The following is a 21,616-nucleotide window of genomic DNA, read 5'->3' on the forward strand; positions in this document are numbered from 1 at the left end:
TCGCTCTCTTGCTCGCTCGCTCTCTTGCTCGCTCGCTTTCTGGGCTGGACTGACAACATTGAGAGGGATTACAAATGCCTCCATTCTTTGTTCTCCTGCTGTGAGAAGATTAAACTGCCTTAGCCGTGTGTGTGTGCTAGAGAGAGGTCCATTGCGAGAGAGTTTTTAGTCCACCATACCTTTGACTCCTGCCCAGTAGCTGCCCAGAGACTTCACTCTGCAAGCTGAATTTGTAGAGACCTGGCTAGGCGGGGGTGTGTGTCTCTCCATGGCAACCGCTGCTGTCTGTTAGTGCCGCCCATGGCTAGTGCCCCAAGGGACCATAATGTCCCAGTCTATCAGTGGTCATGTGACTGTGTGTGTCTCCACTTCCTGTAGTTGTCACAGTCCCAGGAGCCAGGATGCACAACCTAACCTGATATACAGTAAACCATGACCATTATATTGACAGTGTGCTTCAGTATTTTCGTTACGATTTAAGAATGGATTCGATGCGTATAGAGTTTAAAGAACTGTACTTTGTAAATGGAGAGAACTCACCTATCTTACTAGCAGTGAAAACACTTTCAACACCAACAATTGGCTTCGTTTATCACCAATAATTTTCCATTTATATGCAAAAAAAAAGAAGGAAAGCAAGTTTGTTAGTGAGGAGATTCTTCAGACCAATGTTGATCTACAACTAGTCAGAAAAGAGTGGGTGTTCCATCTCTTTCTCCTCTCCCTCTTTCCCTCCCTCCACCGCCTCAGAGGAATGGATGTGTTTGTTTGTGTATGCACGGGATGCTAAAAAGGGAGAGGAGCGTAGCATGCATGTATTATAGCCTGGCGCTAACAAGCTCTGGCTTCCTCTGATGAGCTTGTTTGTGCCAGCGTTTGTTTTTATGAATGTAAATTTGTTGCAGAGAAGGGTAGAGGGTGTGTGTGTGTGTGTGTGTGTGTGTGTGTGTGTGTGTGTGTGTGTGTGTGTGTGTCTGACCCAGGGATGCAGGCGTACTCTTTATCTATGCACTTCCCCATAAACAAAAGGACAGAACAGAGGAATAAAGAAATATAATAAATGACAGTGATGAGTTTGTGTCTCTCTTTCACCAGTTTATCGCCAAAGCACTGAGCTGTGGCTTTCAACCAGAGATTAACAAGGACATCACAGGGCGATACTGAGAGAGCATGGCCTTTGATAGTGATAGAGTTCCCATAGATAAGATCAGAGGAAACCGCAGTTTGTATCGCAGTTTGTATGCTTGTGCGTATTCACGCGTTATTATGGTAGTCATTAGTGTGTGCAGTATAATGACTAGGGAAGGGTTGTTTTGAGAAAGGACAGAAGAGAAAACGGTCACTGTGGGAAGTCCAGGATATGTTAGAATTGAGTACTGGTTGTATCTGGGTGGAATGGGTCAGGTTTATTACCTACTGGCATCATTTGAGAGAGAGAGGACTCCTCTGTGTGTGTGTGTGTGTGTGTGTGTGTGTGTGTGTGTGTGTGTGTGTGTGTGTGTGTGTGTGTGTGTGTGTGTGTGTGTGTGAGAGAGAGACCCTAGAGAAGGTTAAAAAGAATAGTGTGACAGAGGAGTCCTTTCTCTCACACACACACACACACACACACACACACACACACACACACTGCATACATACAGTACTGGATTGTACAGTGCACAACCTCTATGAAATGACATTCACACATACTCACGTATCCAGTTATGTTCATTGTACATTCAGGCGAACACACACTCACACAGCTTTACCTAAATTGAATGCATGCAAACATGCATCCATACTAGTGGTGCATGTACCTTTAAAATTATAAATATTCACCTACCTACCTTATTAAAATTACAGTCGTCATAATGCACAATTCCTTACAAATCACTTGCACACACACACACACATGCTTCCTCTCTCTCGCTCTTTTTCGCTCTGTCACTAACGTGCACACACAAACACACACACCCTTCTTTCCTCTATTGTTCCACCTTGGCACACCTACCTTTTAAGCTCATTTGTTTGTCTTAGTGTAGCTCTCAGGAAACAGCAAATGGATCTGAAGTGGATGCTAAGGGGAGGGAGAGGGCGAGTGTGTGCATCTGTGTTTCTCTAGTGTGTGTGTGTGTGTGTGTCTACCATGTCTTTTCTGCTCTCCACTAACACATGGTCCTATGTTATTGATAAAGGCTTATGTGATAGGCAGTTGATTACCTTGCTCATTCAGGTTGCTTTGCTTGCATCTCATTTTCTCTCGCCCTCCCTTTCATCCTTTTATTCCTCTTTTGCTGACTTAACTGATGCTCATTCCTCTCTCTCCCCCCTCTTTCCCTCTCTCTCTCGCGCTCCTTCTCACTCGCTCTACCCCTCTCTCCCTTTTTCTTTGATGCATAACCACTCTAATCAGGCTCCTGTTCTCCTTCTCTCTCTCTCCCTCTTTCTCCACCTTCCTTCTCCCCCCCCCTCCCTCCCTCTCTTCTGTCTGTGTGTATGAGTGACAGTCAGTTCTCCTGTGTTTGTAGCAGACCCCCAGAACCACAACTAATTACACTACCCTAATGAGCAGGACAGGCAGCCAGCCAGCAGGTCATCCCTGGTGTGTGTGCGTCCGTAAGTAAGTGTGTGTGCGAGAGAGAGGGAAAGTAGTTGTGTTTGCGTATGATTTGATTTGATTTGATTTTTATTGTAGTGGCATCCATCTTCAGGATGCCCAGCCCACATGGGCCAATAAGACAATGAGTACGTTTACATGCACACTAATAATTCGATATTAAACTGACTATGGCAATAGTCATGTAAACACTTCACTCTGCTTATCTTGAAAGTTCAATATCGAAATAAGCATACACCGATTAAAACACCTGGTTTTCTGAGCAATCTATTGAATGATTAGGACATGTAAACAGCTTAATCAGCGTTCCAGCAGTGTATTTGATCTGGTCATGTGTCAGCACCGGTAGCGCAAGCCTCCCTCTTATTCGCAAGTGAAGTGAGTTCACATTTTTTTTAAATGTATAAAACGTTATAGTTTTCACATACAAACTTTATGTCCAAACTCCTAATAGGCTTCGCAAAAATAACATGGTCGCTGTGGTAGAACCTTTATTTTGATTATTTTAAACAAACTATTACATTAATATATCCATAATAATTGTATTATACTGGTAATGGTGAGAGCTTCACCTCCCCTGGTACTGGTAATGGTGAGAGCTTCACCTCCCCTGGTACTCGTACTGGTGAGAGCTTCACCTCCCCTGGTACTGGTGAGAACTTCACCTCCCCTGGTACTGGTGAGACGTTCACCTCCCCTGGTACTCGTACTGGTGAGACGTTCACCTCCCCTGGTACTCGTACTGGTGAGAGCTTCACCTCCCCTGGTACTCGTACTGGTGAGAGCTTCACCTCCCCTGGTACTGGTGAGAACTTCACCTCCCCTGGTACTGGTGAGAGGTTAACCTCCCCTGGTACTGGTACTGGTGAGAGGTTAACCTCCCCTGGTAATGGTGAGAGGTTAAGCTCCCCTTGTACTGGTAATGGTGAGAGGTTAACCTCCCCTGGTACTGGTAATGGTGAGAGGTTAGCATCTCGTGGGGGTATCTTTGTGCCTCTGTAACGCTCTCACACATAATTATTCAGGATTAATTCAGGATTATCCGTAATCATGGTAGCATCCACATTAATGTAGACGTGTTCAGAAAGCATTCCTAGGGAAATGAAAATAATTTAAACTTAAAACATAAAAACCCTTGTCTTATCTTCTAAGCTTTGGAAATGACATTTGCACCCAGGAACACTTATTTTTCTAAATAGCCATTCAAGTTTGTCTTAATCACTAATCCAGAATTGCTATGGTTTCTGTTGTTGCATTTCATCCTAGTTACTCTTAAATCATCATATAAAGTACAGTAAAATAAAAGTACCATTCATTCTCCATCCCGTTAATTCTTCTTCCCTAAATTGCAGACTGTACATAGCCGCTTTTCTTCATCAATGGCATTGGACCTACATACTTCAATTGCCAGAGGCAGTATCCCGGTTCTCAACTGGGCATACAGGGTCTTTTGATGCACATTTGAGTGTGTACGTGTGTAAATTTGTGGCCAGCCAGGTCTAGTCATTAGCTCCATTCCCCTGCTCAGTGGTGTGTTGGTAAATCTATGCACATTCTCTGTTGGAATCCTTCCCCTCTGTCTACTAGGGTCTAATGGCAGTCTGGCGTGTGTGTACGCGAAAAAGATTTGTTACAGTAGAGGGTGTGTGTATACAGTCTTGGAATGCGTCCCAAATGATACCATATTCCCTCTATAGTACACCACTTTTGAACAAAGTCATGGGGCTCTTGTCAAAAGTAGTGCACTATTTAATAGAATAGGGTGCCATTTGGGACACACACACTAGGTCGAAGGGCAGCATGCCCTGTGGCCTGAAGCCAATCATGTTCGAAAGGCAAGCAGCTAAACCTAGCATCACACACCTCTCCGCTCCACCACACTCCAGCGTCATACTTACACAACCTGAAAGGGCAGGTTTCACACGCTTGCATAAGCGCAGCTGGACCATGTAAATGCCAGTTAATTCACCTTGACCTTGTTCACTCAACCACTGTCTGTCTCAGAGAGCGAGGGAAGGGGGGAGAGAGAGACCCTGTTTTTATCTCTGTTTTCCAAGGGTTAAAGTTCTCAGTCACTGCGACGTATATCTATCATATGGATTCTGGAGAGGTTGTTTTTTGAGATCTGTGTAGATCCGCAATAGAAATCTCTGGGGTGTTCGGTGGTGGGCTGGTTTGGAGATGCCAGACTAATACAGAAGCATGTCTGTTCTACGAAATAAAAAACATTTTATTTTCTCTGTTACGCTTTGTGTGCTGAACTGACATGCATGATTGTTGCTGACACTGATGTTCAGATGAAGGGAATTTAAAAGTCTATAATGCTCACCACCACCGCGGCGCTCAACTAAAACTGCTAATGGCACACATTTTTACATAATTCTTACCAATATGTTTTTGGGCTAATTTCGAGAGGTGGAAATTATATTTTAGATGGTGTCAGTATAATTACATTTTTATTAATTTGGGTGTAGAATGTCCTTTTTAAAAAGTCACCAGAACTGAGCTTCTCAGTCCTTCATAAAAATTATCTCGAAGGACACCGGACCCCCTTAAGCAAGGGGATTGGAATTGGTCAAACTTGCAGTTAAATAAATGTACAAAATAATCCTCTTTCCCTAGAAGCACTATGGTCATTACTTGTTTTACATGAAAGGGGAGGTTAACTTGCACCCAGAGATAGATTTATTTGTTGTTGCTTTAACCCGTGTGTGTGTGTGTTCGTCTCACAAGTGCCAGTAAAAGCTTGTAAATGTAAAGACTGAGCGTACTCTAGAAAAGTGATGTGGGTGTATGTATTACTGTGTGTGTTCCTATTTGTAGGTATCTGTGTTCCTGTTACCATTTTTGTGTGTGAGTGAGATTGACAAACACAAACTCTCTATCTCTGACTGTGTGTTTTGTCTCTGCAGCCCCCTGACCGAGACAGTGGAACTCTCTGGAGAACAGGGACCGCTGGGGATCCACATCGTCCCCTACTGCTCCTCGCTGAGTGGACGGTGAGGAACGCACACACAGTTACTTTCACTCGCTCACTTTCACGCACTCTCTTACACATTCTCTACCCATACATTGAAGGCTGTTTGTGTGTGTGTTCAGTCTGTGTTTATCATCCGTTCTCAGGACCCTGGGCCTGCACATTAAAAGTATCGAGGCGAACAGTCGCTCCAAGAGAGAGGGCATATTCCGGGAGGATGAGTGCATCGTTCAGATTAGCGGCACTGAGCTAATGGACAAGACATTTGCCCAGTACGTACCTCGGCTCTACGCTATCGCAGGATGAGTCTCAAATGTCTCCGTATTCCCTTTATAGTGCACTCCTTTTGACCTATAAGTCCCTGGTCAAAAGTAGTGCACTATGTAGGGAATAGGTTGCCATTTGAGACATATCCTGTGTCATTTTGGATGCAAGCCTGCCCTACACTATCACAAATCTACCAGTATGAGGCCGGTCTGTCACTCAGTTTCCCTTTTATTTCCCCTTTTATTAGGAGCCCTTCTTAATCCCTGCTCTTACAAATCCTCCCTATTCCTGGATTTATCTCACACCACATCTCCACAGCAACAAAAGCGTGTGAGAGAGAAAACGAAAGCGAGAAACACTCATTCTCTCGCTTCACTGTTGTCGGGAATAGGTTCATTTATGACTATCACAGCATTGGTTAGACTTCAAAAGGAGTGGGACAGTAGCTGTGAGGGCTAGTGAGAGAGAAAGATAAGAGAGAGACAAACAGTAAAAAAGAGAGGGAATTGGTGGGCATGAAGGAGGATTGTCTAATCCCCTACCTGAATGAAATGCCCAGTAAAAGAGGTGGACCTTGTTAGATCTGATAGTATAGCCCAGAAGAGGCTTGACAATAGGTCTGACACTGCTAGCCTGGTCCTGGATAAGCAGTTGCTACAAGTGACTACTACTATAGATTACTTGTCTCTAGTGAATTGACTCTTGAGGGTCTAGTCTGTGACCACTAGTCAATGCCGGTGTTGAATGAGAACTTAGTAAGCTTGAGTTTGTACTTGTGTTGATACCAATTTAATCTCTGTGCTTAGTGTACTAGTAACTACTACGAGAGTGAGTGTGATCTTCCAACACATTTCCATAAATACATAGTGGAAAACCGTACAATCAAGTCTGATATAACAGTATTCTCAACCTTCAGTCATGTCCTCCAGAGACAGACATTGATGATGTCACTTCCTCACACCCACAGGTCCCAGGAAGTGCTCCGTCAGGCCATGTGTTCCCCTCTGGTGCGCCTGGAGATCCTGCCGGTGGCCCACAAGCAGCGATACGAGAAACGCCTCATTGGGCAGCTCTTCACCGACAGTCACGACTCTGTCCCCAAAGCCAAGAGCCCCCTCATGATCCACCAAAAAATGGATGCTAAACCAGAAGTGAAACCAGAAACCGTGAAACCAAAGCAGATCAATCCCAAACTGGAGCCGAGACGTCCAGCCCTCCGTGTCCTCCGCTCCAAGACCCCCGATCTGCCAGCCTCTCTCACCCCGCTAGGGGATCACCAGACTGGGCACGTCCCAGAGGTGATGCCCCTCAGTGTGTCCCCAGCCCCGGTGGTCAGAGATCGGGATGGGGCCACGGCGGTGGGGGGCAGCGAGAGCCCCCTGTCCCGGGGAAAGAGTCCCACTGGGCTCCCTAACCTGGCCAACCTGACCAACCAGAAGGGAGGCCGGAAGCTGAAGATTGACCTGAGGAAAGGTATGGAAGCACAATGGAAAAGGGGGTATAGCTGTGTTTGAATACCCATACTAACATACTGTATACTACAATACTTAATGGGTATATACTTCATACTTAATGAGTATATACTACATACTATATACTATTAGTTCATTTTAGTATACTGGAAACTAACGATATCCATTCAGTTGAGTGTACTAGAGCTTCGCCTGTCTACCGGAAGTTGATGCTGTTGCTATGCAACCTCTTGCCAGCTGGTTAGCTTAACAAATGACTAGCTAAACATTTTACGATTTCGGGTGTGTTCGTAAATTCAATCTGGAGTGCCAGAGTGTGCTCTGGGCGTTCGTAAACCCAGAGCGTTGTCAGAGTTCAGAGCGCACACTGGACGCTCTGGCCGAGGAAAAGGGTTGATCCGAGCATTCAATGGCAGTCAAGCACCCAGGCTAACTGGCTAACGTTAGCTAGCTACTTCCAGACACGAATGAGAGAACACCTCACTGACCATTTTACTTGCCCTAGCAGAGCTGGTTAGGCTGTTTTCATGTTATCCAGTGCGTTGGTGACTGTAACTGTGCTGCTGGCAACAATCTAATAACGTTCTTTTTATTTTGCTGATGTTTACTGACACTGGCCTTATTCAACGGGTTGTTTGAGCGTTCGTAAATTCATCAGTTATTCTGCGCGAGAGTGCTCTGAAATCGGAGTAGATAGCCATTGAATCGCACAACTATACCACTTAGCTAAGAATGATGTAAATAATCAAGTCAGTAAACGTTGGGCAGATATTTAGATAGCAGATAGTTAATATACTGCCTGGCAAGTTCGATGTACACTACCTACAGCACTCATTCAAGGGTTTTTCTTTATTTTTTACTATTTTCTACATTGTAGAATAATACTTAAGACATCAAAACTTAAAAAGTGTTAAACATATCAAAATATATTTATATTTGAGATTCTTCAAATTGCCACCCTTTGCCTTGATGACAGCTTTGCAAACTCTTGGCATTCTCTTCACCTGGAATGCTTTTCCAACAGTCTTGAAGGAGTTCCCACATATGCTGAGCACTTGTTGGCTGCTTTTCCATCTCAATTGGGTTGAGGTCGGGGGATTGTGGAGGTCAGGTCATCTGATGCAGCACTCCATCACTCTCCTTCTTGGTCAAATAGCCCTTACACAGCCTGGAGGTGTGTTGGGTCATTGTCCTGTTGATAAACAAATTATAGTCCCACTAAGGCCAAACCAGATGGGATGGCGTATTGCTGCAGAATGCTGTGGTAGCCATGCTGGTTAACCTGTTTGGGCTGCAGCCCGACACCGGTACACTTATGACAACATCCAGCTCAAGTGCAGGGCGCGAAATTCAAAAGATATTTTTTAAAAATATTTAACTTTCACACATTAACAAGTCCAAGAGACCAGATGAAAGGTACACATCTTGTGAATCAAGCCAACATGTCCGATTTTTTAAATGTTTTACAGGGAAGACAAAATATGTAAATCTATTAGCTAACCACGTTAGCAAAAGACACCACTTTTCTTACTCCATCAGTTTCTTACTCCATCAGTAGCTATCACAAATTCGACCAAATAAAGAAATAAATAGCCACTAACCAAGAAAAAACTTCATCAGATGACAGTCTGATAACATATTTATTGTATAGCATATGTTTTGTTCGAAAAATTTGCATATTTCAGGTATAAATCATAGTTTACATTTCAGCTACAATCAGAAATTGCACCGAAAGCAGCCATAATATTTACAGACACCAACGTCAAATACCTAATTACTCATCATAAAACATTTCTGAAAAATACATAGTGTACAGCAATTGAAAGACAGGCATCTTGTGATTCCAGACAATATTTCCGATTTATTAAATGTTTTACAGCGAAAACAAAATGTAGCGCTATATTAGCGTAGCCACAATAGCCAGAAACACTTGGGCGCCCACGACCAGTTCACATGCACGACAGATATTAGAAATAGCATCATAAAATGTTTCTTACTTTTGGTGATCTTCCGTCAGAATGTTGGACAAGGTGTCCTTTGTCCAGAACAGTCGTTGTTTTGATCTGGAACGGCAAATATCCCTCTTCATTTAGCATGCACCCTAGCCGAGTGGCACGGATCTCTCCAACGACAACAAAGTCAGAGAACGGAACACGGCAAAACTCCCGAAAAAATTTAAATAATCTGATTAAACTATATTGAAAAAACATACGTTACGATGATATGGTCACATGTATCAAATAAAATCCGAGCCGGAGATAGTTGTTGTCCATAACGGCAGCAAAACAGAAGGCAATCCCACTGTCCAAGTCGCGCGCTTCAGAGTACCGGAAATGACAGTCACGTCATACAAAGAGCTTGTATTCCAATTCAGATGAAGATAAACACAAAATTTCTTCTCTCACAGCCTCTTGACACCCAGAGGAAGGCGTATGAAGTGTACGTAGACTCTTACGTATCATGACCATGTATAGGCAGGAAGTTGAACAGAGCATATATTTCTGACATTCCACTTCCTGGTCAGGAAAAGTGCTGCAGAATGAGTTCTGTTTCACTCAGAGAAATAATTCAAACGGTTTTAGAAACTAGAGAGTGTTTTCTATCCAATAGTAATAATAATATGCATATTGTACGAGCAAGAATTGAGTACGAGGCCGTTTGAAATGGGCACTATTTAACTGGCTACTCAATACTGCCCCTTGCAGCCATAACAGGTTATTAAGTGTGCCTTGAATTCTAAGTAAATCACAGACAGTGTCACCAGCAAAGCACCATCACACCACCACCTCCTCCATGCTTTACGGTGGGAAATACACATGCGGAGATAAATGTACACTACCGGTTTACCCACACCGTGTCTCATAAAGACACAGCGGTTGGAACCAAAAAAGGACACATTTCCACCGGTCTTATGTCCATTGCTCGTCTTTCTTGGCCCAAGCAAGTCTCTTCTTTTTACTGGTGTCCTTTGGTAGTGGTTTCTTTGCAGCAATTCAACCAGGAGGAACCCACTAAGCCCCACAACAGATTTTTGTACTTTTGTAAAGGTATAAGGTGTTGCCGTGTTGGGGCCAATTTAGTTTTCAATCCAGTCGATTCAGTGAAATGAATCATCATAGAAAACGGACAAATTGGAAACTGAGTTCTTAGGCTGCGTTTACACAGGCAGCCCCATTCTGTTATTTTGTCATATCAGATATTTTGCCAAAAGATTTGAATTGGGCTGCCTGTGTAAACCTAGCCTTAGATTGTGGTTGTGCTCTTCCATGGTTACGGGGTACGACAGTTGAACTAAGCTCATGAGGCATTCATAAATTATATTCTTCAAGAATCAATGGGTACATACCAGTAATTTCTAAGTCAAAAAATGGATGTAGCAACTAATGATTGCCTCTTTAAAGACTACTCTCCCACTGTGAGTGACTGCTAGGAGGTTTAGAAGCGTTAATGGAAGGTAGGCAGAAGCTTAGCTGCCAGATGAGATTTGATCACTCACTATCTTTTAGTATGCCTCTTTTGGCTTTTCTCCACTGCTCACCATGGTGGCAGTTTTCACTCATTGCTTGGAGGCACGTACACACACAGGTATGCACACGCACACACAAATACACACACAGGCGTGCATGCACAAACACACAAATAGATACACATGTGAGCTTGGACACACACACACACACACACACACACACACACACACACACACACACACACACACACACACACACACATACACACACACACACACACACACACACAAGCACTCTTGAAATCAAACTGTGAGTCCACAGGGAGAGGAGCCATGCGAGGGAATGATATCTCCGGATACCTCTCTCTCCCTCCCCTCGCCTTCTTTCTCTCCCTTCACCTTCCTCCATCAGGCAGTGTGAGGCCTGCTCACACGTGAAATTGAAGGCAGTCCTCCTCTTAATCCCTATAAAAAAACAATTTTCCCGCTGGCTTTTGGCTGAGGTTGCATCCCGAATAGCACCCTATTCCATTTATAGTACACTACTTTTGACCAGGGCCCGTGTGCACTATAAATGGAATATGGTGCTAGCAGAGAGGGCTCCACAGCAGACCAGTGGAAGTTGATCACCAGTTTACTCAGGAGGAACCCACTAAGCCCCACACAGAATGCAGGGCAAGTAGAGAGATGTCACCCTCCATTTATTAGCACACCAAGTGACCTTATTGCGACGTGATGGGATGATGTGGGGTCATGATGATGGGGACAGGTCTATCCGTAATGAAGAAATGCTCTGCTTTTTTGACACCACACTCCACAAAGCAAGTCCTGCAGGCTCAAGTTTTATCTTATCTTGATTATTGTCCAGTCATATGATCAAGTGCTGCAAAGAAAGACCTAAGCTGTGTTCGAATACCCATACTAATGTACTGTATACTACATAATGAGTATATACTACATACTATATACTGTTAGTTCATTATAGCATACTGTTCAGTTGAGCGTACTAGCTCTTCGCCTGTCTACCGGAAGTTGATGCTGTTGCTATGCAACCTCTTGCTAGCTAGTTAGCATAACAAATTACTAGTTAGACTTAATTTTTTTTAAATGCCCCTTTTTTCGCCCCAATTTCGTGGTATCCGATTTTGTCTAATCGCTGCAACTCCCTTGCGGACTCGGGAGAGACGAAGGTCGAGAGCCATGCATTCTCTGAAACACAACCCAAATAAGCCGCACTGCTTTTTGGCACAATGCCCGCTTAACCCGGAAGCCAGCCGCACCAATGTGACGGAGGAAACACCGTACACCTGGCGACCGTGTTGTTGTGCTCAGTCGCTAGTGCGCGATGGGACAAGGACATCCCTGCCGGCCAAACCCTCCCCTGACCCGGACGATGCTGCCCCATGGGTCTCCCGTGGCACAGCGATGCAGTGCCTTAGACCACTGCGCCACTCGGGAGGCCCTCTAGTTTGACATTTTACAAATTCGTGTGAGTTCTTAAATTCAATCTGGAGTGCCAGAGCGCACACTGGACGCTCGGGCCGAGGAGTAGGGTTGATTTGAGCGTTCTGACCTTAAAACGGCACCCAAGCTAACGTTGGCTAGCTTGCTAGCTACTTCCAAACACAAATGAGACCACTCTGACCATTTTACTCGCCCTAGCAGAGCTGGTTAGGCAGTTTTCATGTTATCCAGAGCGTTGGTGACTGTTACTTTGCTGCTGGCAACAATTTAATTACGCTTTTTTTGCCGACGTTTACTGACACCGGCCATATTCAACAGGTGTGGAACACTTCTAAATTCATTATTCTACGCCCTGGTACACTCAGACGAGAGACATGAAATCGGAGTAGATAGCCAGAGCGAATTCACGAAAGAACGCACAAATACAGTGGCGTGCCGTGGGCCTGGGGCCTGGGCCTTCAGTGAGGTACTACACAGTCCCACCCGAATTAATCCACCTCTTATTACCATCATTATGATGCCATGGCTCTAGACACTATACATTTAGACAGAAACGCAGTATAACCAGGCGTTGCGTCACCTTGAAATTGACAAATTGACATTTTTGTGTAAACGGTGTTTACCCAAAAACATGACACAATCACAATCATCATCAGTCTTTTCAATATTTCCCTTCACCTTTTCATTGTGCAGCTCCGTTGCCCTGCGCGCTTGTTCTTTGAGCTGTAGATCCACTCCGGTGTCCCCAAAAGTTTTCAAAAGCACCATTGCTTGTTAGTGCCCAGCCGTACTTTGGTGTCTCGTTGCTGCCTTGGTTAGACAACTCAAGTTTGCAAAGCCAGTGTGGCTCCAAATACCAAATCGATCACTTGCAAATAATAGGCATTCCCAGCAGTACAGTTTGCAGTGCTTCTCGGAGCCAAGGAGCCTGTGAGCCATTGACAGCGCTCGTAGTTGAAACTTTGAAAGTGGCGAGCGAACGAAGCCCTTTCCCGCCTGTGACAGGCTTTGTGGCGTCGGGCGACCTCTCCTTACAATGTCTAACTTTTCTTGAAAAGTTAGTCTTGAGAATGGCGTTATAATTATATCCTCGACCAAATCGATATCTTCTCCTCCTTCCGCCATTGTGGGTTGAAAAAACAGCTTAGTAGTACGCGAATTAATTCGTTTATCAAATTCAGTTTCCTAGATCTCCATAGGACCTGCCTCTCAATATTGGTAATCCAATCAAAAGACGTGCACGCACTACGCCTGCTAGCTGGCTCCTGTGTAACACTGGAGCCAGCCAGCAGGCGTACAATAGCCAACTCTAAAGCTGATTGGTTGACACTAAATTTTCATTTCCATTCACTATAAGCTACAAGCGCCCGCACTGTTGATTCTGAAGGCCTGAGGGCAGATTTTAGACCCCTGGCAACACATGATGGCTGAATATGATTGGATAAAAGATCTAACATAAAGACCAGCCCTCCAAATCTCAACCTGGGGCTGGAAGCAGTGCAACCAAGAGGAAAGCTATGAAATGAAGAGTATAACTCTTACTCTGGGGAATAATTTAATACATATTTGTGGGAAAATTATATTCTGATGATGTTTAGGCCAGCAGAGAAGGCCTTGCAGGCCCTGACGGCCCACCACTGCACAAATACCATTTAGCTAAGAATGATGGGAATAATCAAGTCAATAAACGTTGGGTAGTTAGCACATAGTTAATATACTGGCAAGTTTGATGTATAATTAGCCAACTAACGTTAGGTAACTAGCTAACATACCGGTACATACTGCTGTAATGATATGCTACCGTATGTGGTTCGTAAGGACAGCATAGCTAACAAATTGTCAGCCAACATAACATGTAAGGTAACTTTTTAAACATTTGTCATAATTAGTTAAAGCAATGAATTTGTATCCGCTCTCGTTGTACTTTGGCTGCATATTTTCTGCCATTTACTTCAAATCTTAAAAACGATGTGAAGAAACGCCCATTTCCTGAAGAATTGCATTATGGGCCCTAAAATACAGTAATGGTGTCCTCTGCGTGTATACTTCATATTTTGGCAAATTCAGTACTACATCTGGGAACTTTTAGCATATTAACTATATCCATACTATGACCACTAAGCATACTATATACTAATTTCACGTCACAAATAGTATGGTTAGTGCAGTTAGTATGAGTATTCAAACACAGCTCTAGTTAAGTTTTGGGGCGGCAGGTAGCCTAGTGGTTAGAGCGTTGGCCCAGTATGCTGGATCGAATCCCCGAACTGACAAGGTAAAAATCTGTCATTCTGCCCCTGAACAAAGCAGTTAACCCACTGTTCCCTGGTAGGCCGTCATTGTAAATAAGAATTTGTTCTTAACTGCCTAGTTAAATAAAGGTTAAAGCAAAAAAAATATTACGCTTCAGCTGGCCCAGAACAGAGCTTGCTCACATCTTGCTCTTCATTATAATCAGAGGGCTAATATTATATTAATACTATTATATTATACACTGCTCCAAAAAATAAAGGGAACACTTAAACAACACAATGTAACTCCAAGTCAATCACACTTCTGTGAAATCAAACTGTCCACTTAGGAAGCAACACTGATTGACAATAAATGTCACATGCTGTTGTGCAAATGGAATAGACAACAGATGGAAATTATAGGCAATTAGCAAGACACCCCCAATAAAGGAGTGGTTCTGCAGGTGGTGACCACAGACCACTTCTCAGTTCCTATGCTTCCTGGCTGATGTTTTGGTCACTTTTGAATGCTGGCGGTGCTTTCACTCTAGTGGAAGCATGAGACGGAGTCTACAACCCACACAAGTGGCTCAGGTAGTGCAGCTCATCCAGGATGGCACATCAATGCGAGCTGTGGCAAGAAGGTTTGCTGTGTCTGTCAGCGTAGTATCCAGAGCATGGAGGCGCTACCAGGAGACAGGCCAGTACATCAGGAGACGTGGAGGAGGCCGTAGGAGGGCAACAACCCAGCAGCAGGACCGCTACCTCCGCCTTTGTGCAAGGAGGAGCACTGCCAGAGCCCTGCAAAATGACCTCCAGCAGGCCACAAATGTGCATGTGTCTGCTCAAACGGTCAGAAACAGACTCCATGAGGGTGGTATGAGGGCCCGACATCCACAGGTGGGGGTTGTGCTTACAGCCCAACACCGTGCAGGACGTTTGGCATTTGCCAGAGAACACCAAGATTGGCAAATTCGCCGCTGGCGCCCTGTGCTCTTCACAGATGAAAGCGTGGTTCACACTGAGCACATGTGACAGACGTGACAGAGTCTGGAGACGCCGTGGAGAACGTTCTGCTGCCTGCAACATCCTCCAGCATGACCGGTTTGGCGGTGGGTCAGTCATGGTGTGGGGTGGCATTTCTTTGGGGGGCCGCACAGCCCTCAATGTGCTCGCCAGAGGTAGCCTGACTGCCATTAGGTACCGAGATGAGATCCTCAGACCCCTTGTGAGACCATATGCTGGTGCGGTTGGCCCTGGGTTCCTCCTAATGCAAGACAATGCTAGACCTCATGTGGCTGGAGTGTGTCAGCAGTTCCTGCAAGAGGAAGGCATTGATGCTATGGACTGGCCCGCCCGTTCCCCAGACCTGAATCCAATTGAGCACATCTGGGACATCATGTCTCGCTCCATCCACCAACGCCACGTTGCACCACAGACTGTCCAGGAGTTGGCGGATGCTTTAGTCCAGGTCTGGGAGGAGATCCCTCAGGAGACCATCCGCCACCTCATCAGGACCATGCCCAGGCGTTGTAGGGAGGTCATACAGGCATGTGGAGGCCACACACACTACTGAGCCTCATTTTGACTTGTTTTAAGGACATTACATCAAAGTTGGATCAGCCTGTAGTGTGGTTTTCCACTTTAATTTTGAGTGTGACTCCAAATCCAGACCTCCATGGGTTGGTAAATTTGATTTCCATTGATCATTTTTGTGTGATTTTGTTGTCAGCACATTCAACTATGTAAAGAAAAAAGTATTTAATAAGAATATTTCATTCATTCAGATCTAGGATGTGTTATTTTAGTGTTCCCTTTATTTTTTTCGAGCAGTGTATATTAATACTAATACTAGCATTCCAGTCTCTCTTGGCTAAGAGTTGAGGAAAGCAATTGTTTTTATAGGAAACATGGATTGGACGTTGGAAACCAACTAAACGTTGGTTAAAAGTGGAACGATGCGACACCACACTTCGAGGGGTCACTCAGACTACCTCGGCTCTCACATTGAGAGTCATGCTGAAACTACACTTTAAGGACGTATCGCTCGTTCATCCTGTGTATGTTACCAACCTCGAAACTGTACCCCTGCTACTTGGAGCAGACTTGATGGATCGGTTACTCCCATTGATGGATTGGAAAACCAACCAGGTATGGTCACAGGCCACAGTGCCTTCTCCACTGACCACACTGTCTTCCCCTAACGCTAGCTGCAACGCAGTCAGTCACGAGGGATATCTGTCAAAAGCGCCCCTTGGGAAAAAGACGTTTAAAAACCTCTTGGGGCAGAATCCGATCCAAGGAGATATCACGATATCTCGACACATTCCATCAGCCAACCTGATTGACCATTCTTTTCATGATTTCGAGCCAGCTGTCTCTGTTAATAAGCAACTTCCCTCCTCCGTGCAGTCGTGCAATACGGTAGTTGAGATGAACTCCTCTTGCCCTTCAGACATTTCCGCAAGCACTGCGGCCGTCTCAGCAAGAAAAACATCGATGCGCAGAGTATACTCTGCTTCCGATGATACACTTTCCGCTTTGTTGGGGACTGTCACCCCTTACAATGACACTAATGGCGTCAGTCCAGCAACTGACCCAATGATTCCCACTGGTGAAACACTTTGCGATATCACAGACCGATATCCTCGTCTCAGTTCGCAGGTACTGGAGAGGTTGCCACACGTGGACGCGGTGGTGACTGACAAGCCTCGACAGCCACTGAGCGTTTTGAAGCACAAACACCAGGAGATTTGGTTGAAAGGTTACAGCCATTCTCATAACAACGCGGCCGCTGACAACTCGTACATTGGGTCCGACCTTTTCGTTTGCGCCTCGGACACCTACACCACCCGCTGGTGGGGGGGTCCCGAGACACAAAGGGGGGGAATAGTAGCCCAGACCCATGATGAGCCTCATCGAGGCCGGTGGGGGGGTCAAGACTACGGACAACACCGTACGAGGCCGCCAGAGCATAAATCAAATCTAGTTGTAAATTCCCCTATGAGAATAGTGAGGAACAGAGGCCCCTAGACGGGGATTATCTTAGAACACATCTAAGATAGTACTGAGGTGTACCACACTGGTCATAAAGGAAGTCCAGTGGACTTGTCCACCTCCAAAACAAATGGCAACAATAATCATTCCTTGCCATGTGTAGGTTCAACTACAATACAACTAGTAAAATGCTCCAATCATGTGTTCCGGTAGTATAATATTTCAGAATAAATCGGTAGGATAACTGGTCCCTTTGAGCACCAGTACCAATACCAGCAACAGTCAGTCTAGCTACAATCAGTAAGAAGGTTAGAGACCTAACCAATCAAATTACCCGTGACAATAGCGACATAGGAGTCACTCAGAGTGCAACACGGGGAAGGGAATCTCCAGTGCACTCTTCCAATGGTTAACACACATGCCACTAATAAATAGAATCCTTCATTCAGGAGGAAAATTATTAGAATCATTAATCATGATCACACCACGTACGACTGGTCCAATACTTAAAGAGTACTTCCGTCGTGAGGTTAGCTCCTCCGTGGATAACATAGCTATGAAGTAGACTTCATACCTATCCCCACTACAATAGTGGAAGACACAGTGACTTAGTAGAAACTACTACAGACTCCCTCAACAACAATTCTGACTGACCCCCAGGCATTGACCTGAAAATTACCTGACTACGTCAGACTCATTCTGAACAAGTTGTAATCTGCCAGGATACTTGGTTTTCTTCCCTTGACATGCGCGCTTGTTTAAGCATAAACGCACATGCACAACGGAACATCCAATTAGGATTTATGCTAGGATCACTTAAGGGTCCAAGCAAAATACCAGCCTTAGTAAAGTTGAACATTTACTTCTAGGCCTTTGTCTCTACAGCACTCACCAGTTTTCTTCCCAGAAGTCCATAGGTCATCCCTGTAGACTGCCCAAAACTAGTGCCTTACAGCTGTAAAGTTATCATATAGTTATCAACTTAGGATAGTGCCTAAGCAACACACCAAGTAGGAAAACCCTAGATATGGCGTTAGAGACAATGCCATGATAGTCATTTTGCCAGAACATTGGATGTATATAGAATACAGTCCAATTAGATGGTTTTTGTGTGAGAACTATATTTGGTATATCTTTTGTTTATGCTTTCATTCCTTTTCGGTTCAGTTCCTTTGACATTTAGGAAGTGATAGAGCCATAAACAAAGTCCCCATACAACCATCACTTAGTGCCACAACGCCGCTCATTGGGGAATGAATGTAATTATATATATATTTCATGAGTGTGTGTGCGTTGTTAACATCTGCCTAAGTTACTGCTCAGATCTTCCAGTCTGGACGACAACCAGACGACGGGTCCGGAACGGCGACCCCAAATCCGGACACCCACGGCCCATCCTTGTGGCGGCATGCCCGCTGTCAGAGAGCCTACCAAGGTAAACCACCAAGGGGGGGACCGCAACTGCGATCATCAACCAGGACATCCCCTGGCCCTCCCTGGGGTACTTTGCAGCTTCCAGGGAACCTACCAAGATACATCACTAGAAGGGACCGCAACGGCGATCACCAACCGGACATCAACTGCCATCCTTGTGGTGGACTGCTCCGCTTTCAGAGAAGCCTACCAAGTTCAACCACCAGAGGGGACTGCAACGATGATCTACAAACAGGACACCACATGTTCATGATTTTATGTTGATTTGTAACTTGCAGGACAAACAAGATCCAAACCACCAGGGGGGGTATGTCATGACGTTGCCTGCTTGGGTATTGCAAACCCCATCCCCCTCTCCCTGCCTCTCCCTTTCCTCCTTCAACCCATGCTATGATCACAGAGAGACGTCGTAAATTCCTGAGAATCTCCTCATGGCTAAACAGTATTAGAGAGAGGGTAAACTTTCAGGACAAAGAGGTTTCTTCCACCACACAGAACTTGAGGTACGAACAGATTTCATGTTCCGGAAAAAGTATTAAAGATCGGTGAAGATCCCAGCTATTAACATGTCCATTTGTCCCCATGTGGGAAACTCACGAGAGACGGGGTGGCTACATTACCATACCGCTGTTTATATAATAACCTCAGATATGAGGTTTACATCTGTTTGTTGTATAAAATTGAGTATGATACTGTTTGTATAATTGTGTAATATGATTTTGGACTGTTTAATGAAGAAAAATACAAATCCCTTTTTGATTTGAACTAAATCCAAGGACCGCCCCTGAGCCCAGTTGGGTCAGACATCCAAGGACAGCCCCTTCCTGCTAGCCGAATAAAAGCCAACTCTGAGAAATTACCATTAGACCATGTTTTTCTCCATATGGGGTCAACGAAGGTTAAGTACCATTGCTGAATCTTTGATATTTAAGTCTTTGATATTGACTACTAGTCTGCAGCTAGGAATTCGGTATCATTGAACGCGAAGAAAGACAACCGCCGAAACATCCATTCTATAACGAATGTCACTCTGAACTATCCACAATAACCAGGACAGAGACCGACGACTCTCCAACAAAACTAACTTCTCTCCAACGATCAAGACGACACACCGAGCGTAAATATATATTGATTGCAATTGTTCCCGAATGTGTAAAGGAGTAGCATGTCAATTGTTATAGTTATGAACTCTGTAGTGACTACTGAGTCGACCCCCAACTTTCCCTTTGTCTAACAAGCCGCCATGCCGGTTCAGCCCACTAGGGCATATTTCTCCCATCATTTTCATGTAACCATTTTTAAGTTTGTTTGTTTGTTTATGCATTTCTGTGAATTAATTAGTTAGTAATAAATAAATGATTTAAGACAATTGATGTATGGATGACTCATAGTGAAGACTGGGTTCGTGCAGATAACCAACAATTTACGACGTTTGGAATGAGACTAACGTGAGGTAAAAATAAATATATATTTAATCAGAAGACTATTGATCAGATATGAAAATATCTGAAAGGTTATATTGGGAAATTATAACTTTGTAATCTGACTACTTTCCCTGGTGCCCTCGAATTCATAGTTAATTAGTTACGTTACAACTCAGTTGATCGCGTAATCCCTAATTACAGGAATCTTTGATAAAAACTATAAGTCTTCAATTTAATGATAGCAAAGACACGACACCATGTCACCTACTTGTTGTGTGTATGTACTGACATGTATGTGTAACTGATTGATGCGCACACACACACTACGTGTGAATGTTTTTAAATGTCTGTAAATTGTAAAGTATTTTGTGTGTAATCTCTTTTTCGTTATGTCGGACCCAGTAAGACAAGCTGTCGCCATTGGCGTCAGCTAATGGAGATCCTAATCAATCAAATCAAGGAAAAGAAAGATGGTATAGGATAACTGATAATATCCCTCTGTCCCCCACTCCCCTCTATCTCTCTTGTTTTTTCATCTCTTTTCCTATCTCTTCTTCATTCTCTTTCTCTCCCTCTCTCTGTCCCTCTATCGTTCCTCTCCAGGTACCGAGGGGCTGGGTTTCACCGTGGTGACCCGGGACTTGATGGTCCATGGCCCGGGGCCCATCCTGATCAAGAGCATCCTTGCCCGGGGTGCCGCCATCAAAGATGGCCGCCTGGCGATTGCATCCTGGAGGTGAAACAGTCATTTGACCTCTGACCTTTGAATTCCTTAAAAGTGCATCCTTCCTTCCTGCCATCCTTGAAGTAATGACTGATTTGGCATGCATGATTCGATAGGTGAACTCAAGTGTTCCACCACATGGCATTCACCTGTCCATTCATTTCTAATCATCAGTGATTGCTTCATGGAATGGAGGAAGGAAGCACTTTTTCAAGTATTCAAACAGTGCCGTCTGAAACTGATAAACTAGTTGTATTTTTTTCTGGAAGGTGGTCCTTAAACCTTTAAATATCTAGGTGTAGGTATTTATTATATGTGTGTATATGCACTGTGAAGCACATTGTGTATATACTGTACATATTTTAACCCTTTCCTGTGATGCGTGTAGGTGAACGGTGTAGACCTGATGGATCGAACTCAGGAGGAGCTGGTGGCCATGCTGCGCTGCACCAAGCAGGGGGAGTGTGTCTCTGTGGTTGTGGCCAGACAAGAGGAGATCTTCCTACCCAGAGAGCTCGTGAGAACAGACACCTTTATCTCTCTCTAGCCACCTTCAATTGCTCT

At 44.5% G+C, this 21,616-nt stretch overlaps 1 pseudogene; it reads left to right on the forward strand.

Annotated features, from left to right (window-relative positions):
* Positions 1–6,784: 6,784 nt before the first annotated feature.
* Positions 6,785–21,616, forward strand: part of LOC120050716 — a 75,772-nt pseudogene continuing 60,940 nt past the window's right edge.

This window comes from Salvelinus namaycush, chromosome 7 (genome assembly GCF_016432855.1).
Source record: "Salvelinus namaycush isolate Seneca chromosome 7, SaNama_1.0, whole genome shotgun sequence".
Lineage (NCBI taxonomy): Eukaryota > Metazoa > Chordata > Actinopteri > Salmoniformes > Salmonidae > Salvelinus > Salvelinus namaycush.